Below are 24335 nucleotides of genomic sequence, written 5' to 3'. Positions count from 1 at the left end.
ATTTTCCGCCATCCCTTGTCAAATTTGGTTTGGAGACAAACCGGTATCGGCGTTGCGCCATCATCGAGTGAAAATCGACAGGTATTGGAATATGGTTTGTAAATTCCCGTACCCTTAAAAAAAAAATAAATGTAAGGCGCGATAACCTCCGAAGAGATCTAAGGCCGAGCTTCTCTTCCAATTTGCGTCGTGCTCCTCTTGATTTTCCCTACAAATTGGCCGGACGGCAGATGAGTTTTCACTGAGAGCTTTTCATGGCAGAAATACACCCGGAGTGCTTGCCAAACACTGCCGAGGGGCGACCCCGCTTAGAAAAATTTTCTTCTAATTGAAAAATCTTATTTCTAAAATTTTTGATGTTGCTTTGCCCGGGAGTTGAACCCAGGGCATAGGGTGTGATAGGCGGAGCACGCTACCCATCACACCACGGTGGCCGCCGTACCTTCCCCCTTCCCGTACCCTTATAAGGATAAAAATTTTGTTTCTTTATCTTGACTTAGCTTGTGATTGAAGATCCGATATAAAAATTCCAGAGCTTGCAATGGTATATCGGCGGTAACTTCTATCTGTGTGTTAGTGTGGGTACCTACAAAGGTCTGACCATTTAAATATAAAGTGTGGTTTCCCATTATCGATTATTTGATCGTTATTTGACTAACGTCTATCATATATCGGGACGTCGTCGGCCGTCGGTCATCTTGACACTCGGTCATCTGGACATTCAGCAACTTTTTCGTACCAAGGCAGTGAAAAGCAAAGCGAGCTGGTTTATCAGTAAGCGACGACCGCACCAGCTGGCGACCAGAAACCGCGTTAGACAGCGGAGAGGATAAGGACAGCAACAGTTTGGCAGACGATCGTCAGAATAGATGGAAAACTGAGTGCGGCATAGGATCGAGTAAGTATCGTGAAGTATTTAAACGCAAATTGGGTAACAGCTAAGCGGCGGTGTAATATGAGGTTGCACCATTTGAGTAGTGTGGTTATTAAATCCGATGGTGAGGCTAAGGCGTGCGTACCGGTAGCGAGTTTCACTGATACCTGAGAGGCTACTGAAAGACACTATCCAGAAACATTTTCTGTAATATAGGAACATATACGGAAGAGTGAAACTTTATATTTTTTTATGTAATGTTCACATTCGGGATTCGGTATCGTCTGAACTGTATACTTCAAAATTCTGTAGTTCGGTATTTTGTAAGTTGGAATCTGCACACGGCTAAGAAGATTGGTGTATAAGAGAATTCAGCACCTTTCAGATATTGTTACGAAATTTAAGAATCATTGATGATATTCTATTATAGGTTCGTTCACTGAACTGTCAAATAAATGAACTCGAATACATCGTTTATTAAATCCTCTTTATTCGGTACTAGTTACTATGCTAGTAGATCTTCACAGTTTAATATTTTCGCGTGCTTCACTTACAACGTGTTAAAATCAAAGTGTTTAACTGTTTCTTTAAATTTCGCCGAGTGTTGCCTTGTAATTCTACTCTCCTGGGGCCTGGGCCCCTTGCGAACAGCCTTCCCGAATAGCTGCTTATTTACTGCTAGCTCTCCTGTGGCTATATACTTGTCTGTGTAGTTTATCTAACGTCCTGTTAAGCTGACTGCGCCCGCAGTTGCTGTGTACGTACTAGTAGTGGAATTATTTTCGAATAATATTCGAACATTATTTGATTGCACGAATAGTACTATTCTTTTCAAATAATTCGAATAATGAGATTCGCCACGGGTAGGTGAGGTTTACAATTGGGTTGGAGAAGCTATATATTGCGGCAACCCCTTTGAAAGGGTTGCGCTACACAACCCTTGAATCAATTAGGTATTTTAGTCGCCTCTTACGACAGGCATACATGCGCGGGTATATTCTGCGCCCCCTAACCCGCTGAGCATACATGTGTTCACGTACATATATTTCTGTATATAAGCAATGATCGTTTTTTTGCAAATCATTAATTGAATAGTAAGGTAAGGTATTGGAATAATAAGGTATTCGAATAGTAAGGTAAGGTATTCCAATGAACGATAAAAAGACCGAATAAATAATATTCGAATAACGTTTATTATATAAAGTTCATTCGAATAGTACCACCCCTAGTACATACCCGGTTTTATGAACATCTTTGCTGTGTGTGTAGCTGTTGTGTCTGTTTACATTATCGGTAGGCAGCGTTTACTTACAAGCGGTGTAGTGATGTTTCAAACTTGGTAATATTCGCCGCAATATTGATAACACTGCGGAACAAATTTCCACTTTTCAAATTTTTATCACAATAGATGTAATTTTGTGTGCTGATTTCATAAATCCTTTTACTTTTTTTGTGACAGCTCTAGTTTTCGAGATATTTTCGACTACCCGAAAACTTATGCCACAGGAGTAGAAAAGTGCAAAAACAAAAAATGCAACAATTTACAAAATACTTCATTTGTTATTTGCCTTTGTTCTTTCATTTTAAACTATTGGTTTTTGTATTTGTTGTTTCATTTAACGAAAATTAAAAAAAAAAACATACAAGAATGTCAATAAGAAGGACTCAGCGAAAATGATCGCCATTATTTTGTTTTAGTTCTTAAACTTTCGTTAAATTAAACAACAAGTACACAACAAAGTTTAAAATGAAAATGAAATTGAAGTTTGCGTATTTCGCTTTTGCACTTTTCAATTACTATTCGTTCGTATTGGCTTTGACTAAGAGTATTTATTGTGTTTTCTTATAACATCTCCAAATTTTTTCGTGAATTTTATTTTAAAATTAATACAAATAATTCTGATTCCAACAATGACCACAAGCAGACGGCGTTGTTTGTGGTGATGCAGATAGTTTGTGTGTTGTTTGTGGTGAATATACCTTCAAAAAGTTTCGTAAAGTCATCACGGGTGCCAAAAACTGCGTGCCAAAATTGTGTTGTGTCTCTGCGGCAATGGTCGAATGGAAAAAATCAGCTGTCAAATTTAAGGCACAAATGATTTGGCAGGAACCTACGAATCATCATGATGACTGCTATTTTTGTGTGGTAAACAATACTGGAATAAACTCGGCAACCTAAAACAAATGGTCCTATCCGACACACGTCATCAGCTTTTGAAATAGAAGAGCGATACCAAGGAATATGGACACGCATATGATGGCCGACTACTGCTGGAGTCTTTGTCGGGATCTTGAACAAGACTCACAGACAAGAAAGTCTTATAAAAGGCAATTTTGTGCTGATACGCGGTAAATCATTAAAATTAAGTATGTAAAAATTCTCATTTTTGTAAGAATTTAACACCTATACGAAAATTAAAAACTAGAGCTGTTAGAAAGAAACAAATCATTTCTTCGTAATCAGCACCCTTAAATTGACTTAAGACTAAAAAAAAAGTCTGGAAAATTTTTCGCTGTTGACCAGTGCAATTGGCTGTTGGTCGACAGCTGATGCGTGCTTTTTGAAGGCTACGTTACAAAGTCCAATATAGAAAAAAAATGAAATCTTCTACTAGGGAAGACGAGTCATCGTACTTACTAAACTACCCTCGTTACCAAATAGAGTAAGAGGAAGCGCCTCACACCGGCACAGAAATGTATGTATGTTGCTAAGCGCAAGCAAAGAATGAATGCCGACAAACCAATTGAGCTTGCGGTTGCTACTTTTGCTGTTGCTGTTGGGGGGATAACTTATAATAACCAGTGTCAGTATGAGTACGAGTACAACAATAACTACAATAATATACAAAACAAGCTGTGTGCTTGCGTGACATGCTGCATAACACCGCCGCTGCTGCAGTATTTGTGCTTCATTCAATTTATTTAGTTCCGCAATGTAGTTCGACCGGACTGTCTATTTTCCGTTTGTTTGGGGTGGTGGTGTTGATGTGCTGTGTGGGAATGTTGTTACAACGATTTATTGTTTCTTCTTTAATATGCACTCTAGGTGGTGCTTACAAATGTGCATGCGTTTAAGTGTTGCATTCTTTTGGTTGATTTATCTTAATCGTAGCGTTGCTCTCAGTTTGTCTGGCAACAACATGTTGCATGTCACACCTACATACATACGTAGAGTATGCAGGCAAACAGCATATTTTTCATATATACTTATCAAATTCGCTCACTAATACACTTACACAAATTAACACCATATTCTCATAAATTGATTGATCAAATTTGTTTCTCACAGCTACAAATGCGCCATTTCTATGCATGTGAATGTGCCATACGCCCCACTGTGGGCCGGAAAGAAATGACCGTATAGCCACTGCTGCTATAAATATTACGACTACTTCTGCTGACAACGCTGCTAGACAATTGCTAGACAAGCAAACGAAAAAATTAACAAAAAAAAAAAAAAAAAAAAAATGGGCAACTTGTTGAGGAATTTGTAACCCCGTTTACAGTGTGTAGATATGGCATTATGATTGCTCACACATTTACTAATAACTGTAACTTGTGTCACATACAGCCGTATATATGTACATGCGTATTTAATGAATATGTAGAGTATGTTAGTTATATACCACAAAGAAACATGTGCTTTGGGGAGAGAGAGTATCTAAAAGTGTTTATAATAAATTGGGGATACATACCACATACATATGTACATATATAAATATCAAATATGTACATGGTGTAAATATAAATGTGTATTAGTATATATAGACATGCATACATACATACATACATACATACATACATGTATTTGATTATACTTATGGTAAAAATCGGGTATAAAGATAAGAGTTTTTATTCAAACCCCAAAAAGGTTATTGAACTTTTAAATTTGTTTACCTCCTCAGGGTTACGCAAAATATACACATTTGATACAATAAATTGAAGCTTCAAGGATAAAGTATTTAAATTCAAATTGTCAAGTGTTAGCAAACGCATGATACGTGTAAATATGTATCGAAAAATTCAGGTTCGAAAAAATCTAATGGCGTTTTCTTTTCTGAAAATAATGCCGCCCTGCTGATTTTTCTCCCCTCTCTCGTGAATTTGCGCTTTTCGCACACAAAAGATTTTCCACTGAATAGGAAAATTGATCTCGTTACCTACAAATAAAGTCATTTTGCATCGAGCTAGGTGCCGTAGTTCACAATTTACTTGAAAGACTCAAGGGATTGTGTAGCGGTTACCAGCGTAAATAATAGCTTCTCCCAACCTAACTGTCAACCTCACCTAACCGTAGCGAATCTTTAGCAGGCGAAGCTCTAAACACCCTTTTCTTATACACTAGGAGGTGGCGGGCGGGATGACCCCGAACGTTCAATGTGGTCATTTTAAATCGTTCCCCAGATGGTCGGGCTTGTACTTAATGGTGCTTGTTACCTGAGCGTACCGCATGTATGTACATCAAAGAACCATGATAACACTCCTCAAAACCATCGGGAGTGTCTTTATGGATGCAACAATAACCTAGACCAAAAGTTAGAATACAAACGTGTTTGACAGCAGCTAACGGTGCGGATCAGCTATCAGAGCAGCCCATTCAATGGGTGCCACAATTTGTGACAATTTGTCAGCAAATTCCTCTGCGAGGAGTCCAAGGAAACTAGAAGTTCCAACACAATTCAACTGTAGGGATATAGCTTTTGGAGGCGTAGGTTCCACATTACAATTGAGAATATGGTTGGTGTCATGTAGGGACACATCGCACGCAGAACATACATTACGTATGTCGAGGTTGATTCTGGAGTAGTAAGACTTTAAACTGTTACATAATCCAGAACAAAGTAGGTGTCTGCTTTCTTTGCTAATGGCCTCCTAATAATGCTTATCTGGATCAAACGGCTGAGTAGGCAGATGACGAATCTCATCATAGTGCTTACGGAAATTAAAAGTGTCGTTTAATGTTTCCTGAGCTGAGCTGCGCATTACACCTAATAACTCGTTTGTCATAAGTTAGTAACGGTAAAATGAGTGTGTTTTGTATTCATACCTCATACATGTTATACGGCGATAGTCCCCAGCCGCAGATTAATTTAGAGCCGAGAAATAAGAAAGTGCATTTGGGTTCAGAGGAGATATTTAGGGCTGTGACGTTTAGTTTCGTCAAGTTGGAGTGGACAATTTTTATTTTTATATTTCTGTGGGATTGACTCCAGACCATTTTGCCCGCCAATTGTGAAACATCAAAAAGTTCCAATTCCATGGCTATTATTTTCCTCACCTTTTCCTGATAGCAACATCACGAAAGGCCCAACGAACTATGGTAGCACTTTTGCAAATCCATATGTAAGAATTTACCAAATAAAATAATTTTACCTAAATCGTCAAACTTGCTACATTACTCTTCAGTTAGAGTTGTACATCAAACTTAAGGGTAGTAGCGGTTACGACCCCCGTCTTTACCCAAACTGCTGCACACATCTCGTCCTTTCGTTAGATCGAATGATTCGTTTAAAATGCTAAAAGTTACTCATACGCCCCGTACTAGCAAATGTTAGAGACAGAAAAACATTCTTTTAACTTATATATTTAAGCTTGATGGTTGTAGCGTGCTTCGCCTACGACACCGAATGTCCTGTGGCGGGAAAGCAACATCAAAAATTTAGAAAAAAATATTTTCATTTAGAAATAATTTTTCTAACCGTGGTCGCCCCTCGGCAGTGATTTGGCAAAGACTTCGAATGTATTTCTGTCATGAGAAAAAAAAAACTGAATAAAATGGTTCTTCCCTATCTCGAGCGTTCGACTAAACAAAACAATACTTAATTGTGTTCTCCTATCAACCCTTAACTAAAATATTAATCTTCCTTCAGTGGGGTTTCGTACTAAAAAAAAGTAGCCGGATTTGTATCTTCAGGTAGCAGTCAATCCTAATGTCTTTTAAATGAACAAATGAGACGAAAGCTATATAACTAAGCTAACGCTTTGCCGTCGCGTCAAGCCATAACAAATAATGAACAAATGAAGTACAAGAAAAAAACAACTCACACTCACCAACATACACACATCTCAACACAAGTAATAAGTGAACTACTCATAAGTAAATAAACGCAAATATTGCGAGATGTTGGAAGTACGAGTGTGAGTATTTAGTAAAGTTATATGAGTATAGGTGATAATAAAGAGCGCACCATGGATCACGACAACTTGTAGCGATGGCCAAAAGTCAATTTCGTAAATCGACAAACGGAATATACGTTTTGAACTAGAAATAAGGAGGTGTGGGTTAGATTTAGAAAAACGATGTTTCTTAAGTTTCGAAAAAGATAGTCCTCATCTTGGACTCAAGTGTGATTCTCTAAAAGGCCTCAAACGAAGATACCAACGCAAGGTTCTGGGTTCAAGGGCGGGAAAAAGCCACTTCAAAATCTTTAAAAAAAATTTCGAAGCGGGGTGGTCACTCGGCAGTGGTTTAGCCACTTGCAGATGCCGTTCGGAGTTGGCATAAAGGTCCCATCCCGCAAATTTGCAGGTATAACGCCCCATGTATTTACTCATGTTCGGTGTGTCTGCTTGGAGAACATTTTTAATTTCAGTTTCACCTCAACTCGATATCCAATGTGGGATATCCAACACCGACCTCAGAACTAACTACATATGTATTTCACAAAATTTCTCAATGGTTAATGATGTTGGATATGAATTCGCGAACTATATTTCTTTCGTAGGCTGGAGATATATTTTTTTTGTTTGTTTGTTGCGAAGTTGTAGCGTGCCCAAACAAGAAAGGTTCAACATACTCAAATATCGTTTCGGGAGTAACCACCGTAATGGTGCCAAATTCCGATACATATCGAGTATACACTCTAAGCCTGCGAGATGTGTTGTTATCGCTACGCTATAACAAGAAACTCATTGTTGAAGAACACCAGAGGGAGGTGCGGAAAATCGGTATCAGCCTCGAATATGCATACTAGCTTTCTGAAAAAAATAACCCTTAAAAATTTGAATCTAGTATTTTGGTATTGGAGATAAATTCATAGCTGCTGTAACTATTTGCCAGCTAATTTATTTAACAAAATTTTGATTGAGCAGAAATCATCAAGAGCTACATATGTACCTGAAAGAATTGGTAATCCCATCAACTTCTAACCCAAAATTGGTTTATTAGCCTATAGTGCAGACGAATGTGTGAAACATACGTATGTATGTACATATGTACATATACGATCTCATGCATTCTTAAGTAAAAGTGAGTATAAAATCCATTCATTGAGTATTTGTTTGATGGCGTTGATGGTGGTGGTGGCGTTTTAATACACTCATACATGTAAACATCTCAGCATGAGTAAAGAGCAACTTTCGAAGAGTAGTCACGCCGTGTGATAAGTATAGATTGAATTTTGTGAATGAGTCTGTCTGAGGGGATGGTTGGCTGGCGCTGACAAAACTGTGGAAAACAAACAACAACGAAGTGCTCTTACGATAATTTGAAAAAATTGTGCATATAGATGTATAGTTGAAGGCGCTTTAAGGAGAGTGCGTGCGTATTTGTGTGTGTGTGTTTTCATATTAGATTTTACTCTATATTTGTATGAACTGTGTATGAATTGCATTTGAGCGCTTATATATATATTGTGTGTGTCTAGATTTTTATTATTCACACACAATACAAGATTTTTTGGAGTTCTGACCTTGCACGCTTCGAGACATGAACACTTACAATCAGACGGTAGGCGACTGTGAGTAACAACAGAACGTATAAGACACGACAAAACGCAAAGCCAATAAGCAGTAACTCAGCAGTGAGCTAACCAGCCAGCTATGCGACTATATTTAATAGATACATAGAGGAGATAGCCAGCTGGTCTGTTGTGAGTACACGATGATGGTTGGTGGTGGTATGGTGTTGATTGAGTGCATGATCGGTGGTGTTGGTGGTGGTGATTGGGACTACTCGTACGTTGGCCGTGTGTTTGGTACTAAATAGATGGCGTAGCTACGTTGACGGTTTGAGCGAATCACTTGGGTGTTCAGTTGGTTGGTTGGTCGGTTGATTGCTTGACACGCGCTCGCTTTTCAGCATTTGAATAGATTGTTGTCACTGTTTTTTTTTTTTTTTTAGTTTTAATTGTTTGTGTAGTTGAAAAGTGAATACTATGTACAATGTGCCATGTATTGAAACGACTGCGCATTAGTTTGAATAATTAGCGCATAATTAATTTTCATTGCAACAAAAAGTGCAAAAAAGCGAAAGAATACAAATTTGAAGAAATATTGTGAAGCTCATTTTTGAAACGTTGCAAGTATTTTCAAAATCTTGATTTCATTTGAAATTTTTTTGTGACAAAAAAGTTATTTAAATAAAAAAGTATACACATATTCAGGAAAGTTTGTTTACAACAACAAACGTGCAAACAGAAAACTTAAAAAAATTTATAACATTTTATTGCGTCTGAGAAGTGTAATTTACGCTTTAAGTTTGTAAAAAAAGTCCGACAAAGAACTGCAAAGTAAATAAGAACATTATTAAATTAACAACAACAATTAGCAATCAACACCAACTACAATAAAAAGTTAACAGCAAAAAACATAAATCAACAACAACAAACAGCAAGCAACAAAACCAACAATAGTCAAATAACAACATGAACAATCAACAGTCAACGAAAGTACCAATCAGCAATCAAGTTACCCAGCAACAACAGTGAAAAAGTGAAAAAAAAAAAGTTTTTGCAAACTACGCAGTTTGGCGAGCCATTTACGCCGCTACGCCAAAGCGGCCGTACACTGCAAAGATACCTACAAAGAGCTCAAAAAATTTCCAATTCCAGTGTAAATACAGGCATACATACAAACATAGTGCTGGACAGGAAGACAGCGACGACGACATCGTCCGATGGCTGCGGTTGCAAGATCCAAAGCGCCACAACTCATAACAAGGAAAAACTTTGACTTGAGCCCCTAACGTTCGGTATGCCCATCAGTGAAGTAGCCGGCGATTGCCATAGCTTGTGCGCTTTATGGGTAGGCAGGCAGCACCAGACTCATGAATGACCGAATGGAGGTGGTGTCGGTGGCTGCTATGAATGTAGTTTTTTGGTGGTCGTCGTTGTTCGTGCAATATACGATGATCAGGAGCGGAGCCGAACGTTTCAGTCGTTTGACGAATCCGTCGCTATTTAACGAGACAATACGATCAGCAAACTTGACGATGAACGTGTGGAATGTCGTCAATGAGGGGAGATATCGTTGTTATACTTGTTGTTGTCATGATCAGCTTGGTCGTCAGTGGCGTTGACGGCAGCTACGACTTTATAGCGCCATTTGCGCCACTTGAACAATTAATTTAGGGAAAAGGCAAAAACGGCAACACCAACGACACTAACATGTAACAAGTAATGTTACAACAACAATAGCAAAAAAGAAGAAAAGAAAAGCGAACGAAAAAAATAATAAAAGGAAAATGTGAGCTTTGAAACAAATGATTTTTCTATAACTACACTGTGCTCTACTTAAGCGGAGGCCTGCCATACAAACTTAGAGCAAATAGTCGAGCATTGAGAATAAAAAAAACGAAAAAGTGTCATGTACGAGCATATGTGTATGTAAACGTATGCGTATGTGTATAAATATTGACATCAATGACAATCAAGAAATTGGGACATTGACGACATTTTTTTGGTTTTGTATCTGGTCGGCCCAACGCAATATGGCGCCACACAATACCCATACAACACAACTGAAAATGATCAGTTTTAATTTCCTATTTACAAGTAATAAATATTTATATAGGCACATAAATATTTCCAAAGCAAATGAATGATATTTACATGTGATTTCAGTGGAGCTTGATATGAATTTTTTCACAAAAGACCAAGTATCTGATATTTCCTAGTATTTAAAACACTATCAAGGAGGGTGGACGTGCAAACTTGTCGTTTAAACAGTAAAATGATAATAAAACTGTAAAGAAGGTAAAAAACAGGAACCTGTTAGTTTTAAACTAGTCTCAAACTAGTTCACAACACTTTAAAACGCAGATAACTTTCATATAAAAGTGCTGATACAATAAATGCTGTTGGCATCAGCCGAAAAAGTTTTACCTTTAGACTAGATGCACACTAGTTATTTTGAGTCTAGTTGCAAACTAGTTTGTTTTTAACTCGTCCTTGTCAAAGTATATGCGTGAGAACTAAGTATATATTGTAACTAGTTAATTCCGGCCTTGTTGCACGCTACTTTTTTTGGAATAGTTGTAAACTAGTGCGTTTTAATACTTGACCTGCTCCAATCACATGCGTGACAAACCAGATTTTTATGTGCAAGAAAACCTAGATATTATGGTAGTTCGAAAAAGTGCAACAAATAATTGGACTAGGCGCGAACTAGTTCACCAACTTTGGAATACTGCAAAGTAATTGCTCAACTGACAGATATACATATATGGATATGGGCGCATATTCCTCGAAAGCGCTGTGTACGGCCTTGAAATGAATTTGGAACATAATAAAATAAGACAACTTACCCTTGGACTAGTCTTCAAACAACATTGAAACTTGTTGAATGTAAAATTTTGCTGTAAACAGGCTTAACTACTATATCATCGACAACCTTAATATTTGAAAAAAAAAAACAAGAAAAAAGCGTGAGGAGCTGCTATTGAACTATTAGCGTACTAATATTGCCTCTACCAAAGAATTGTAAATTTATCAGCATCACGGCAGTTTAGGTTGAGCTGGCCGATCAATAAAGACCAAAAAGGTAGCCTACTATATTAAATAATATAAGAAACAAGTACGGTTGTTTAGAAAAAAATTGGTTGAAAATAAAACCAAACATAGCCTCAACACTAGAGGAAAGTAGTTATTTTCGAACTAGTCATAAACTAGTTTAAAATATTGTGTGATGTTCTATATAAATGCTTGAAATTTCACGGATATGCGAAATATATGCAAAAAAGAATATTAAGCGCCGATGGGTATCAACTCAGAAAAGTTAATGAACTAGAAGTTCAAAACTTGTTAGTGAAAACAGATTACGTTTAAAAAATCTGAAGAGAAAAGGGAAGATTTGTAAAATATTATATTTACACTAGCTGTTATTAGACTTGCCGCGAAATATTTACATAATTATACATTGCATATTGGAAATTTGGTCTGTACAAATGCTGATACCAATATACAGTAAAATTCGGAACGAAAAAATTATAGAAAATGGAACTAGTTACTTTTAGACTGGTTTGGGGCAAAGGGAATTTCAGAATTAAGACGTCAAATGGCACATAAATATGATTAAGAGAAGTTAAAAAAATTTGGCAATAACTATTTTGGAGTAGTTGGAAACTACTGCTGTATGTACATAAGAGTCTAACCAACAAGTTTAAAATTTTACAGGAGAAGCAAAAATACATGTTGGTTTACATTCACTATATTCAGAAATAGCTTTTTAAAAGTGACATAACTCCGCTATTATTGGATCTGGGGGTGTATTTAAATATATCATAACAAAATCTGTCGAAAGCGCAGTTTCGAAAAATTTGTCGGTTAGGGGGCCTCTGTGAATTAAGCTAACGATACATAAAAAAATGCTGATAACAAAGCGCAATAAAACCCGGAAATAATAAATGACAAACATGGAACTAGTTACCTTTAGAATAGTCTAGAACTTGGAAACATAACATATTAACAAGCCGAAAAAAGGTGCTAAAACGTTTTTGAGAAAAATCAACAAAATTTGGTGGTAGTTATATTTGGAGTAGTCGGAAACTAGTGCTGGATATGTTAAGTAAATATTTATGTATATTTAAAATTGCGGCATTTTTATAAATTTCTCTAATATTGTACATAGGTATCCCACCGATAAATAAAGCTGCATTTTCTCAAGCTCATAACCTATCTTACTTACTACTGGGCATCTCTAAAGAAATGTAATTTTTAACTATCTAAATAAGATCGATATGTATGCAAAGACAAGAAATACGTACAGAAGGGGCAGCTCAAATACAACTACAACAAACAAACACAAATAAATAACAAAATGAAGCAATCAACAATAACAAATGTACAAATAATGATATTCAACAATAATCAATTAATAAAGAGCACAGCAATAAGGAAAGTAAAAATTTAAATTAAATAAATTTATGAGCAAAAATGAGAGCACCGCACAAAACATATTTAAAACGCCATCACCGCTCTACAAATGAAATGGAAATTGAAAAAGCTCCATTAGCAGCAAAAAAAAAAAAAACAATACCAACAACGATGGCTACGCAAAACACTTCCGTCACAGCAAAATACAAATAACGAATAGTTAGTATCATGATACAAGAAATGGAGGTAGTCCATTTAGTGTGACGTTAGCCACTTGACTTTTGCGGGGACACTGACAATTTCACCAAAAACAAGCTACCAGATTGAAAAATGTTACGAATTTTTCTACTTTTGATGGATTTCATATTAACGAATATGACTAAATTATTTTCGTAGTTATTTTAAATAAAAAATAAAAAACAATGAGCCCCATGCCTTGGAAATATTTTAATACGAAATATCAGCCTAGAAAAGAAGGTTTTTAATAAGTTTTTCGAGCTCCCGAAAATTGTTTTGGTGGAAGAAACATAGATCGAAGTATGCAAATCAAGGGAATATAGCCCGTAGGTTTGCTCAGAACATACACGTTTGCCAATTGCTTGCTCAAAGGAGGTCTTTATAAACCGACACCGAAATTTCTAGATAAATTGGCTACAGGTCCACATTTTATACTTTTTTATTTATTGTATAATTCAAACGTTGCGCTTTAGGAGGGAATTGTTAAACCATTTCTTAGGGAGAACATTACCCTGTAGCTCTCCAGGTTAGCCACTAGTTATGAGAGTGTTTTTGCCCGTTGTACCAGGGGTCATCTTGGGGCATCCCCGCCTATACACATTCTGTGTCGTTTTAGCATTGGAGGTACACTTTTTCTCAACATGCCTTGAGAAATATTCACGGGGGGCATGATAATTGGGCTATGCTAGAACAACAGGATTTTTCGTGTATTTTTTTTGTGTCTAGTGGTCAAGCTGGCATAAAGATATGAGTCATTAACTAATGTATGAGTCATTATCCACTATTTTTCAATAAAATTGCATGTTTTAATGTATTCTCAATCGATATGTATGCACATAAATCGTGCTAAAGCATATTATTATTGTCTCAGATGACCATTGCGTTTTCATCCTAAAGGAAACACCCATCCGGAAAAGCCACAATTTCGCCTTAAACAGTAACGGTATGGCAACGTTTCTGGCAAAACAACAAACATTATGAAACTTCAAAAATCCCCAAATACGTGAGTGGAACTACCTTCTTTTTTGTATCATGGTTAGTATAATAAGCAGACCCAAAAAAAAAATCAAACAAACCGATATCTTGAAAAAGAACTAACTAAGTAAAACAGACTTTGCACACCATTTTTCCAATGGCACGAGCGTCGAGAACATTGAACTATTTTCCACTTTTATTGATGGCACGATTATTTTGTTTTATATGGAAAGTGTTGGAGTACAAGTACCGCAATTCTATATGAATAACTACGTATATCATAGAGCAATCGGCGTTAATTTAAATAAATATATAAATATGTACATACATACACCTGGAGTAATTATAATAACATTTGGAACAAATCGACATTGCAGTATTACACTTACGAAATGAGATGATTTTGTTAAAGTTGGGCTTATCGCTTGAAGACCCGAACTGAAATGAGGTGAGTTTAGACGCTTAAGTAGTTGTATAAAGTTAAACGTTCGAAACATGTATTGATTTATTAGAAATTATTTTAATTTTGCTTAAGTTCTTAAAATGTATCTAAAGTGTAAAATAATTTGAACTATCTGTAATGCTTACTGGGTTGTATTTTAAGATAATAACTGTAGTATATAAAGCTATGAACACGAAAACTCCAGTGACAACTTTTGTAAAATTTGGTCAATTCTTCTTATTTTATTGTCGATAATTGAAGAGAATACTTTGATGAATTTTGTAATTGAAACTATGCAAACCAATTTCAAAAACGTTTTCTAAAATATACGAAAACTCCGAAAAAATATTCACGAAAATTTTGAAATTTTTACTTAGAGTTTTCGGACGTTTTTGGGTATGCAATTTTGAAGCACGAACCAATAAACAGATCCCGCATTAAAAAATGAGAGAGCCAAAAGATCATAGATAGCTGGGAAATAAATTTTATCGGCGTGACGTCACGCTTTTGACAACATGTTTCATTGCTGACGCAGTGTTCAGACTTTATTCCAATCGGATTATTTTGCTCCGCTCTTATCTCCTACTACATTTTTTATCTCAAAGGTTTATTTGGGTCGAGTTGAAAACTAAATAGTATCCCTACCTAAATAGTAATGTAATGTAATGTAATGTATTTATTTATTACGGCTTTTCTAAGCCTAACTTAAATCTATTTTACATGTTTATAATTGTCTTCTGGACTATGCAATCTAGAATAGTTACATCTATGTCCTACCTTGGAGTACTATGGATGGGAGACTTCCAGATCATGCGAACAAAGCGTTGTGCTTGTGTAGTATGTAGGCATTTTACGCATGTTAGTAAAGCGCGAAGGCAACATCTGCACGGCGATGCACTGAGTTAATCGAGTGATGCGCTTCAGTATGTGCTTCGGCAACCTTTTTTGTATGCGTACAAGAGCTTGGAAGTCTTGGCGCTACATAGCAATATAGAGTATAGTTTCGCTGCACTTCTATCGATGCTATGGAAGTCCGCCTGTCCAGCACTAAATTGGTAGTGTTCTGCAATAATTATACAATTTTTGTTTAAATTTATTGAAATGACATGATTTAATATCATTCGGTAGTTCATTATAGGATTTAAGACCTTTATAATACAGATTACATTTGTCTGCTTCAGTTTTATAAGCCGGCAGATTAAAATCATTTTTATTACGAGTATTTACAGAGTGTATATCTTTTACATATTTTATATTCGTCCTCAAATACGCAGGCAAAGTTCCTTCTATTATGTTTTTAATAAATTTTATGGTATAATAAAAAAGTTGCTGTCTAATGCTAAGCCAATTAAGAGAGCATAGCATGTCTCTGATAGGTGTGTCATACCGTTTTTGAGAATGAATCTCATAGCGCGGTTCTGTTGCTTTTGTAGCTTGTATATCTGACTATCTCGCAAGATGAAAAATATAGTTGGGCAATAAATAAAATGAGGTTCGATTATAGATCTGTAGACGATGATTTTATACCTTCTATTTAAATATTTGCAGGTTCGTTGTGTAAAATATAACTTTTTCGCTATTTTTCCTACCGTATAATCCACGTGCTCGTTGAAATTCAGCTTATCATCTATTTTTATTCCCAAGTATTTTAAGGTGCTGACTTTTTCAATTAGTTCGTTATTTATATTTAAGTTTTGTAGCTCACTGTTTTGAAAATTGCGTCTAGATATAACCATAAATTTCGTTTTATTGACATTCACTTTAAGTCTGTTTACGCATAACCAACCATATACGCTGTTAAGATCTTCTTGCAGCTTAGCATATATTTCAGTAATATTGTTCCCACTTATCATCAGCAATGTATCATCAGCAAACAATTTTATTTCACAGTGCTTAATGGAGCTAGTTATATCATTAATATATATATTGAACAGTATGGGTGCCAGCACAGACCCTTGAGGTAGACCAACAGGTACCTCCCTTTTATCCGATACGGACGTTCCAATCACTGTTCTTTGGTATCTGTTAATTAGGAAGTCTTGAAACCATTTTAGTTCTATACCAGAAACGCCAATGCAAGAAAGCTTTTTCAGCATTAAGTTTTGGTCGATCGTCTCGAATGCACGCTTTAAATCCAAAAACACAGCTAATATGTGTTTTTTCCTGCTTAAGTCTTCTTTCCAGTTAGCTACAACCAAATTCAAAGCACTTTCACATGAATGCTTCTTTTGAAAACCAGATTGTTGAGGTATAATAATTACATTATCTTCTAAATATTTTACCAGCTGATTTTTTACCACTGTTTCCAAAATTTTTTCATCACATTGTAACGTGTTAATAGGTCTTATCTCCTCAGCTTTGATGGTATTTTTAACTTTTTCTAATGGCACAACTATAGAAGATTTCCATAAACTAGGAACGAGACCTTTATCTAAGCTCTCATTAACAAGTTGAGAATAGAAGAAACCTGTATACGTTATGGAGTATTTAACGACTCCTTCCGACACAAGTTTCTTCCCTCCATTTTTATTTTTAAACTTACTTACTATATCAACTATCTCTGAAGTGGATACTTTCTGAAACTTAAAAACATTACGGCCATTTTGCTCATCTATAGTACCTTCATTACTAAAAGAAGTAGGAATATTCATGCTAATCTCCAATATACTATCAATGAAATAGTCATTCAAAGACTGCGCTATTTCATTTTCCTCTGTGTAGAGTTGGTCGTTTATTTAAATTTTTTTAATACCATTATTTTCTTTAGCCATGCTTATGGAATTTTTCAAGTTTTTCCACATGACCTTACTATCACCAGCACTATGGTTGATTTTGTTTTCCATGTACTTGGCTTTTTTTATCTTAATTAGCCGTTTATATTGGCGTTTCGCACTATAATATTCACTCCATTCTCCAGTGGATAGGCTGATCTTGTAAAGATTTAGCTTACGTTTATTTAAGTTAGCCAGCTCAAAATCATACCACTTGTTCATAAGTTTGACACTGACTTCTTTAGAGTATGTCAGGGTGGTCACTGCGCTTGATAGCGTATTATATAGGAATGTTGCCTTATTTTCGATGCTCAGATTTTCAAAGTCAGTGTAGTTAAGCTGGCGTAATTCATCAACAAGGCTGTCGCTTGTATAATTTTCCCAGGAAATTATTGTTCTCTTCGTTCTCATCTGAAATAACTTATGTAATTTGATTTTGAATTTAATCGTTTCATGATCTGAAATCTGAAACTCTTCTAATTTTAAACATGATATAGAGCTACTATCTGTAAATAACAAGTCGATCAATGTATCTGTCTTATCGCCCTTTCGTGTATAAAAATCTATTTTCTGATCCATAGCAAAGGATCGAAATAAGTCAACTAACTGTTTACTATAAGTTGTGCTCTTGTAAAGGTTTATATTGAAATCGCCCACGAAGATAATATTATCCTGTGTTACGCAGTTATTATTTAAAATGTCGTATAAGTACGTTATAAATTCTGCATCACTTGAGCTCGGTGAGTGATATATCAGAGCTATTTGATATTGGGGGAAAATATTTTTAACTTTTAGTATAATACACCAGATGTTCTTGTTTAATGTTCTGTTGTAACTTATTGAGTATTCAGTTGTTTCATTTATATATATTAGCACACCGCCTGTGTGCCTACTACTAATACGTAGGAAAAGCTGATTGTTTATAAGTGACGATTGGATGAAATGACGTGAATTCATTGTTCGTGACTTAAGACATGTTTGTTCACATTTTACTCACAGTTTTTGTACTTTTTTCGTATAGAATAATAGAAGGAGTAAAATGTAAGCAAAAAATGTGTCCGGAAGCGATCTGTAAATTCTGCCAAAATTCAACATACAGCAATTCTTGAAGTTTTATATAAAAATGATGTACGTTTAGTCAGTAAGGTCAGATAACCCTGTTCTGCGATAACCATTGGGAGCACCAAGCGAGGTCAAATCTTCCTCCAACTGTCTCTCCTAACTCAGTGAAGATCTTCTTTTTCCTCTATTTACAAACTGTCGGAGCGTATTAGTTCATCCGCATAACATGACCTAGCTTTCCGTTTTTATTCCCTGCACTCTCGTCATATCTGCGAAAAGCTCATATAGCTCATCATTATACCTCCTTCGATACCCGCCGTCGACATCACGGATAGGATTATAAATCTTCCGGAGAACCTTTCTCTTCAATACTCCAAGAGTCATCTTCTCTCGACACCTTCCATGATTCCGAGCCATACATCAGGACAGGTATGATGGATGACTTATAGAGCACGAATTTTGTTCGTCGAGAAAGGACTTTACTTTCCAATTGCTTAAAGAAGCACTTGTTGGCAGGAGTTATTATCCATTCGATTTCTAGGCCGGCATTGTTTTTGATTTTAATGCTGCTTCCCAAATTGACGAAATTCTTCACAGTCTTGAATTTATATCCATCAACGGTGTCGTGACTACAAAGGCCACGATGACAGCAAGTACTTCGTCTTGTCCATATTTACTGCAAGACCCACTTTTTTGCTTCTTTATTTTATACCCACTCTTCGCCTCCATGTTTGATCAGCCCGGCGGGTATCCCGTCATTACTTGGCACCTTGTGATTTTTTAGCCGTGATATTGCTATTCTCACGTCACCATAGTCGGATGTTGGAGCGTATTTTTCATCATCGGCGATCGGGGTATCGGGTTCGTCTTCCCCCACACTGTACGTCAGTTATCATGTCGCCATTATCGTTCCTACAGGAATCTGCCCCGGTCTTGCAACCGACTCCATGTGCACCTGATAAGGCAGATAACCTTTTTGCTGAGAAACATTTCATGGTAAAAACACAATCGAGGGGTTTGCAAAGCCACCAAATCAATTTGATGCTAGTTGTTCGTCCGCTTTCAAAATGGAAAAAAATATACTCCGAAAATTTAATTTTTACTCCGGCGTATTCGTTTACTTTTAGGTAACAGTTTTAAATACTCCGAACACTGGTAGCGAAATGTGAGAGAAATGTAATAAAACGAATAACTTCAAAAACGCTACGTCACCAAACTTTTTTTTTCAAATTCGATTACAAATACAACAATTCCGGAATGCGGGATCTTGGCTCATTTGTTTATGATTTTCAATTGCAATAAATTTTAGTAAAGAATAAGTTTTAAGTCTCGAAATTTCGGATGATTTTAGACAAGTTTTTTCTATAGATTTTAATTGACTTAAGTTAATAATTATTAGACTTAATTTCAGTACAAACGACATACTATGAAACTACTCAAAGATTTTTTCGAACTTCGAATTTTTTCGAACTTGAAATTTTTTGAAAACTTATGAATTGGTTGGTTTTTTTTTAACAGCAAAAATAAAAGAAAGAAGAATACGGCAACTAAAATTTGTTGATATTTTCGTGTGGACAGCTGTATGTTTTTGTTTGCCCACAGATAAGGGGTAGGGTGGGTAAAATTTTTGTGATAATAGCGTAAGTGACATTTTTGCTGTAGTGGTTTGTGTGTGATATCTGATTAAAAAAGCCTGAACAATTTTTTATTACTACATAATTCGCAGTGGGTTTTAAAATTGTAGAATATCGCAAAATAATTGTCCCTAAACATTTCATTTTTAGACTTTGACCCTCCAATATCGAAGCTTTCGAAAATTTTGTGTTCGAGATATAGAGTTGCTTAACAAAACAACATTCGCAATATGACGCTGCAACCTCAATGTCTTCCTGAAAAAAAATCAATAAAATCGTACAAAGAGAAATTTTGAACAAATGTTTCCTAAGGAACCTTAGGCTGAGTTGTTTACTAAATCAAGAATATTTGAAATTCGTCTTGTCCAGCATCTTAGACGTGTTCCAGCTAGAGCCGGAAATTTACACAGAAAGTACTCAACAGTCTCTATGGTAGCTCTGTCTTTACAACTTCTTCAGTGGTCATTACGCGGAATACCCATCCTTCACGCATGTGTATCTAGAGCCCAATGACCGGTTTAGACCGCTTTTAGTTTACGAGTGTCAGCCATAGTTCAACTCAGTAGATTTCTTGTCATTCTTCCATTTAATACTGTTTTCACACAGAAACTTAATGATCTCATTTCATCTGCTAAAGAAATCGTAAATTTTTTGCTTTCACACAGAAGTAACTGCTCGATTAGTATGAAGGATGAGACAGACAATCATGGCGGAACGATACAAGGTGGGAGCATGGTGACATACCTACAAACAAAAAAAATTCCATGTACTTGTAAATTCGATGGACAAATGTCAAAATCGTACTGCGCCGGTAGCTGATGTATCAAATCAAATAAAGAAGGTTATAATCAGCTGTTCGATGCGGCCACCTTTATCGTTCCGCCATGCAGACAATGACATTTGCTTTGAAAACTAAGAAACGGAAACGGAACGCTGCCAACAGAGTTGCATTGTGCTTTTGACTTCATTAGGCATTCGATTAGCTACTAATGAAATAATAATAGATTCGAATTTTGTAGGGAAGATTGAGCTCAATAAGCGTCTTAATGTAGAAAACTGCCTTTATTATTCAATAAGCCGTCTGTGTGAAATTAGTATAAGTCTGGCCAAGTAGCTCTTAGTATTGTGGTAATATAATGTGATATATTTTTCTAGTGCAGCTAATATTGTTTATTAAAATAAAGTTAAGAGAAGCAGAACAATATTTCAATAACCCCAAATACCCAGGGCCCGTAACATCACTTACGATCACGGATCGAAATTTATTTTCACTCAAGCGATAAAAATTAGGCTATCAAACTATTTAAAATAATTATAATATATATTATGGATCTAGTGGGTACGCGTTGTCCTTCGTAAAAAAGGCGTTCGATCACGGATCATATGTCACGATACGGATTCACTTCTTCAGTGCAATTTTAAATATGGTTTAACATTGCCAGCTGGCTCAATTAATTCCCGTGATCCCTTTTATGTCATTGAGGAGCGCTCATCAGGCTGTTCCAATAGTACCATACCGCGCTCGCGTATTGCCTACAATTGACGTGAAAATCTAAAGCATACATTAAGGCGCTTGTTTCGTATAGTCATATCATTGGCATAAAAATAGCCGTGGTATGTAGATACGCTACCATACTGAAGGTTCCAGTTTCAAATCATCATAGGGAGATGTCATCAAAAACACTTCAGAAATAAAAACGGTTTCAGCAGTGGCTTAATATTGCAGGTATCTACCACTAATATGTAAAAAAAAATTTTAATTAACACATTATAAGTTAAATTAGAAGTCTGGCCTTAATCTCCTCGCATATATCTTTCACCAATCTCTTAGTCTGAGCTTATCCATCAAAAAAGTTTTGTATTAATTGCCATTTCACTTCACTTCCATTGTTGCATGTTTTTAGGCGTTATGTTTTAAATGTAAATTTTCAATAAGAGGATTCATGGACAAAAGACCTAAAGAACTAGCATTCATGTGGTTATATTCAATAAATTGGTTGTATTAATTTGTCCAAAAATATATGGAGTATTGTAATAAATGTGTATTAGCAGAGCTTCAAGTAGTAGTTACATATGTATGTATATGTACGTATTGAGTATACATATGTACATACACATGTGTAGTTTATATGTAGAGCATTTAAATATTGCTTAAGGCAACTACTCTCGAAGGTTGATTTCGTTTTGTACGTACATAATAAATACCAACTTACATATGTATGTACATATATATGTACATATGTACCTCTTCCTACATATTGTCGCAGCTTATTTTAATGCGCAATAAAGATTTTGGAGGTTTGTAAATATTCACAATAACAGCCTGATTCTAATGTGATAACAAATTTCTTCACCACGGCAACTTTTTTCATGTGGTATCTTTTGTACCCTTTTGGTATTCTGCCCACGAAAGTAGCCGTATAATTGTTTACCCACTAAAATAGGTGGTAACATCGATGTAACCACACAAAAGCTGTTATTTAGAAAAAGGCAATACTGAAAAATAAAGAATTGTGAGCGCAAATCAGTAAACATAATAGTAAAAAAGTGTTGCCTCTTGCTATATATATTTGTTTCCATGTACTTTCACAGTATATATTACAATATAACTATGTAAAAACGTATGTATGTATGCACATATGGATATACACATCGTCCCGTTTATTCGTTAACGTCGTATCTACGAGTGACACATTTTCGGTAAAGCCATGGCGGAACCATACACGGTGGCAGCATGGTGACATACCTACAAACATAAATAAAAATTCCATGTACTTCGGTTTTTAAATTCGATGGACAAATGTCAAAATCGTACTGCGACGGAAGTTGATGTATCAAATTAAATAAAAAAAGTTTATATTCAGCTGTCCCATGCTGCCACCTTGTATCGTTCCGCCATGGGTAAAGCGAAGAAAACAAACTTTTAAATTTCACCACAGACACTGGTGAGTTTTTCGGTGATGACAGCGTTACCACTTTGGCTAGAATCGCGAATAAAACAACTGGTAACGATTTTCGGTTACATAATGTTCTGGGTACTATTTTACCGGTAACGCTAAGAATCGGGCCGTAAGAAGGAAGCTTTGATGAGTAATCCATTCTATGAATTTTAATATTGGCCTCAGATTAGATTGCTTAGTTTGAAATGGTCGGTGAATAGACTAAATGTGTCTATAGTGTTACCACAATTCGTTTGACGACAAAAACACCCAAATAAGGTACCAGGACTTATGTTAAAAACATTGGCATCAACTTTTGAAAGATTTTTCCATATTTTCCGATGATATAGAAAGTGTTGAACACTTCCTCTGTCTCTGTAGAAGTTCTATCACAATCACAACTGCATTCAACGGTATTAGCATAAGTGAGAAATATGCTCCAATGGCACATTACATCGTTCAGTTGATATCAAAAGCTTCACGTACATCTATGCAGAAACGAAGTCAATAGCGATAGCGTCACGTGTACAACGTAAAAAGGAGCTACCAACCGATTAATCAGTGAAGTATTTGATAATGTCATATGCGAATAATCCAGACGCTCGTAGAATTAAAAAAGTTAGGGAACTCTAGCACACTGACGGGATATATAAGAAGTGTTAAACCAACGCATGATGATCAGTTTGATTTTTAATCTTTTTATGTGGAATACGATAACAAGTAAGCAATAATTATCAAATTCGCTGCTGGCAATAAAAAAATTTAACAGTTGGCGCTTTTATCTCAAATTGATTTTATAGATGACACTGGCTTCGTGACCCCAAGTCGCCCATGTAGCTAATGAAAAGCCGTTTTTAGGCCACAACTCTGAATTATAAAAAACCTTTAGAATCCTTGCTCATCTCAGAAAACATTTGAATTTGTTCGAAGAACGATCGATCTCAGAATCTTCCAAAACGCCGGATTTTTCGATTTCGGAGTTAAGTATGGTCAGAATTTGGTCGAGTCTAGATTACGAAAGGTTAACATTTGGTCATATCTGGATTATGATTGGACGGGATTTGATCAAGTCTGGATTATGTGTTTCGGGATTTTATGCTTTGTAAGTGTGTAAATATACATGGAAGTCGCCTTTTCTAGCGCTAATTCGGACGATTGTCGATCTATAAAATATAGCAGTATTTTTTTGCTTATTTCTCATACATGTGACCACAATGAAATTGGAATGATGCCAAAATATTACAAGGTTTCTTCTTGATCTGCCAGTCATTTTGTATAACAAAAAAGCCAAAAAAGAATTGAAGGGAAT

General features: G+C 35.9%; 1 long non-coding RNA gene across 3 annotated transcripts in view; it reads left to right on the top strand.

The window, feature by feature from the left end:
• Positions 1-8353: 8353 nt before the first annotated feature.
• LOC137253339 (uncharacterized) overlaps positions 8354-24335 on the top strand; it is a 104041-nt gene continuing 88059 nt past the window's right edge. The window contains exons 1-2 of one of the 3 annotated variants that reach the window (XR_010953774.1): positions 8355-12658; positions 12722-14626. This is a non-coding gene — a long non-coding RNA (uncharacterized lncRNA). Of the gene's footprint in view, positions 14627-24335 lie in introns of all 3 variants that reach the window. The other 2 variants (XR_010953773.1, XR_010953772.1) reach the window with 2 other exon arrangements.

This window comes from Eurosta solidaginis, chromosome 5 (genome assembly GCF_040869045.1).
Source record: "Eurosta solidaginis isolate ZX-2024a chromosome 5, ASM4086904v1, whole genome shotgun sequence".
Classification (NCBI taxonomy): domain Eukaryota; kingdom Metazoa; phylum Arthropoda; class Insecta; order Diptera; family Tephritidae; genus Eurosta; species Eurosta solidaginis.
Note: the sequence above shows the minus strand (reverse complement) of the source record. Positions and strands in the feature narration are given on the sequence as shown.